Source organism: Panicum hallii, chromosome 1, assembly GCF_002211085.1.
Source record: "Panicum hallii strain FIL2 chromosome 1, PHallii_v3.1, whole genome shotgun sequence".
NCBI classification, from domain to species: Eukaryota; Viridiplantae; Streptophyta; class Magnoliopsida; order Poales; family Poaceae; genus Panicum; species Panicum hallii.
In genome coordinates, this window is record NC_038042.1 from 22,680,142 (window position 1) to 22,684,394 (window position 4,253).

The following is a 4,253-nucleotide window of genomic DNA, read 5'->3' on the forward strand; positions in this document are numbered from 1 at the left end:
AAATCATCCGGGAAGACATCAGGATATTCACAGACTACCGGAATACCCTTAACTTGGAGGCCTGTGATAGCAAGAGTGCAAGAATAGAGATATTCCTGCTTGGGCAGATAGAGGGTAATGGCTCCATAATATGGTGAATCAATTTCAATGACTCGGGAAGAAATATCCAGTAGCACTCTATGTTTAGTCATCCAATTTGTCCCGAGTATAACATCAATACTCTCTAGGTTTAGCAAGACCAAATCAGTTTTAATTGTTTGGCTGCCTAATCGAATTGGTACACTTTTAACCATTTGATTAGAGGAAATCTTGCCTCCAGGGGTGGAAATCATATATGATCCTTGGGTGAAACAGGGATCAAGTCTTATTCGGGTACTACAGTTGTTACTAATAAAACTATGAGTTGCTCCAGAATCAAATAAAGTAACAACTGGCTGATGATGGATGGAGAACGTACCCGACATAACAGGGGCTCCGTCCGGAAGTTCCGCAAGGGTGGTGAAATTAATTTGCCCCTGTCGGACTTGCATCAGCGGCCTTTTACCCTTGTCCTGATTACCTTGGTTAGAGCTTTGCCCTTGATTAGACTTCTTAGGCCATGGACAATCTCTGATGAAATGATCTGCACTCCCGCAATTAAAACAGCGATAGTTGCTGCTTTTTGGTGGAGCTTGTCGCACATTTGGCCTTGGGCCAAATTGTTGTTGCTGCTGTGGAGGTGCAGAAGGTCTATAGCTTCCTTGTTGTTGAGGCGGCCTAAAAACCAATCGACCAAACGGGGCATTCCTCTGCGGTGCTCTTATTTGGGTGTTAGGAATGACCCGATATCTTGGTGGTTGAGCACTTGAGGATCCCGTAGGGGTCTTTCTTTTCTTTTCCGCACGGTGTGCCATGATACAATCCTCCTGGGTTAAGGCCATATTTACCAGCTCACTGAAACTATTGGGTCTAACAAGATTCAGGCGTTCCTTAAGCTTGGTATTAAGGCCACGACGGAAGCGGTCTTGCTTTTTGGCATCATTGTCTGCATGATGACCAGCATATTGGCACAGATGATTGAACGTTTGTGCATACTGCAATATCGTACTGGAGCCCTGAGTAAGTGCCAAGAACTCATTTAACTTCTGCTCCAGTAATCCTTCAGGGATATAATGTGCCCTAAAGGCGGTTCAGAATTCTTCCCAGGAGATGACGTGTCCCGCGGGCTGCATGGTACAAAAATTATCCCACCATATGCGAGCAGCACCGCGCAGCTGCTGAGCAGCAAAAGAAGCTTTGCTTGAGTCCGCACAAGGTATAGTCAAGAGGGCGAACTTGGACTCAATGATATGAAGCCAGGCATCAGCGTCCAGAGGTTCTTCAGCTTTACTGAAGAACGGAGGTTGGGTGCTAAGGAAATCTTGATAGCTGGCCACTGGAGGAGGAATGTCATCACGACCTCCACGAAACGGTTGACGCTGCTGGTTTTGTTGTGCTTGCACTAGCAGATTAAGAAGCTCCGTCTGCCGTGCCATCACCTCAGCTAGGTTGGGAGGTGGCGGAGGCGTCTGTTGAGAACCACTGGCCCGATCTGCCCGGAAACCTTCCGGGGTTCCACGTGTGGCTCCAACCATCTGAAACAAGAATTCAGATGATAAAATTTATTTACCCTGCTGAAGACTTACAAGGTAAATAGGACGAGATAACTGATTTTGATATAGCAAGGGCTGGAAAGCAGAAAGATACTTAAGAGGCTTAACTAACACTACCACAAGAATCCCGCTAACCACACCAAGGATCAACATTCTACCACACATCCTTAAAAGAACCAAAACACACATTGTATGATGATGAATTATGCATGCACGTTCTACTCGTCCTCACAAACCAAAAACAACTGCCGAATATCTTCGGACTTACGTGGTTAGTTTCGGTGGCATAATGCATACGTCTCTCACTATTAACTAGTCGATAAACCCTATCCGTCCTAGTTTCGTATTCGTGGTTAGTGTACCTGCAGAAAACCACAATATATATATCCAATGAACCTTTCATGCCAGCATGTCATGAAAGCGTCCCCAATCATTACTGTTCACTATAGAAACAGCATCTGTACAATTACCGCCGTACAGACAACGTTAACATACGTTATCGAGATAACGTATTCACGGGGGGTACCGCAAAATGCGGGGATATGAACAGCGATCGCCATATCCTGCGCCGAACCTTATACTCCCAATGTAGTCAACCGAGGTTGGTACATTGACAGCATCTCAAGTAGGCCACTGCTTGAGAAACAGCGTTCGGTTCGCATCACCGACGGGAAGGCCAAGCTCCCTCAGTTGGCTGAGGATCCTTACCTTCTTACCTCACGATCGAAGGTGTCGTTACAGAAAGTAAAGTTGGGTTGTGCATGAATTTAAGTTTTGACTGAAAGTAATGCTGGTACTTAGATTATATATAATACAGCCACCTCTATTTTCCCTCAGACATCACCCTAGGGCTTTACGTATTAAGCACAACCTTAACGAATCCAACGTTCTTTTTGCAAAATACCTTGTAGAACAAATTTTATACTAAAAGTGTTTTTAAGGCACCTTACATCTCCAGTGTACACTTGTTAGCTCTGATACCAGCTGTGGCAGAACCAACCTGAATTATACCGGCTCAAGTACGCGAGTCCATATTAGCGGGCTCTGGCGTGCTTCAAACGGTATAATCCTTGGGCCTGTCGGGTAATGTCCCGATAAACCACCGAAAGCAGGATCATAACAAGGTACCCCGCACGAAGGCGAGTCCAGAGATACAAGGGCCATCACATTTTACATCACAGGCAGTTATATTACATGAGTGTTAAAAAGTACCGGATCTTCCCCACCGGGGAATTATTACAAAACGATATAAGTTTTAGAGTAAACAGGGATACCAAAGTACGGTATAATACACGACGTCAGTAAGGATGTCATGCTTGCCCTTGCATGACATCACTCGGAGGGGTCCGGGTTGGCCGGGGACATTTCCCACTCCACGGACCAACCATCAGGCAGAGGGTAGGGCCACGGTACAGGTAGGGCTTGATCAGCAGGAACATTACCTGAACAAAAGTTATAAAGCAAGGCTGAGTATTCTAATACTCAGCAAGGCTTACCCGGTGATGGTATACATAGCCATATAACTAGACTCATGAAATCTGGTAATGGTTTTGGGGTAAGTTTTCAGCAGAAAAGCAACTAAGAGTAGATCCTTATTTTCATCTTTTAGCTTTTGAGGTTCTAGTTGAATATCCATTCTAGGTGAGCATCTAAATCTATACAAGCATGGTATAATCTTTAATCATTCATCATTTTTAGATAATATCAAAATAATTGCTCTTGTTACTCAATGTGACAAAGGGCTTAAGCAGTCTCAACCATCGTGAGAGGCGGACGATTCTGAATCGAATTTAACCTTGCAAGGTAAACCTAACACACACACTTGGAACACCACAGGGTTGTTCCAAAGCAACCGTTTACCTTTCATTCCGACTCATGGATCAGATCCACCACAAGCGACTGCAGGTCATACGCACTTCCAAAGTGCAGGACGTACGTCTGTAGCGAGACTACAAAACCCGTACTCCTGGTTGCCCAGCAACACGTACGCCTACACGTCGAACAAAGTAACCAGAAGAAGCAAGACGAGTGGTGGGAGGTATGTCCATTACTCGGGCCGATTGGCTACTAGGCTTACCGCTTACCATATTTCGCGGCATGTGGTTAGTACTTTCAAACGCTTAACCCCGATCACCACACGCTGCGACCTTATCAAGTTTAACAACACAGACGGGGTATCACCTCAACCATGATACCGCACAAAACTCCCGTCCGTCATCCTTATAGTGATAACAGAAATGTAAACATTACAATTCCTATATCGCGCGAGTGACAGGAAATCACCCGACTTCTACCGGCCCTATTAGCATAGCAGCTAGCCGAACTCAAATACTAGTATTCAATACATCGGTTCCTAGGAGAATGCAACTAGGGTTTCAAGCAATTCCTAAGAACTTAATGCATAGAATACGTAAATAGATATAGATTGCAGTGTAATAAAAATAGTAGGTTATGTCCGGGGCTTGCCTTCTTGAGTAGGGTTGAGGGTAGAAGGGTCAAGGTCTTCCGAACCTTGGTTCGGAGCTTCAGTTAGATTCTCGACGGTGTCTCCGGAATTTCCAGGAATTTCCTCGGCTTGATTCGCGACCAGCTCGTAGTCACCGTCGGCGAGGGTAAACGGTT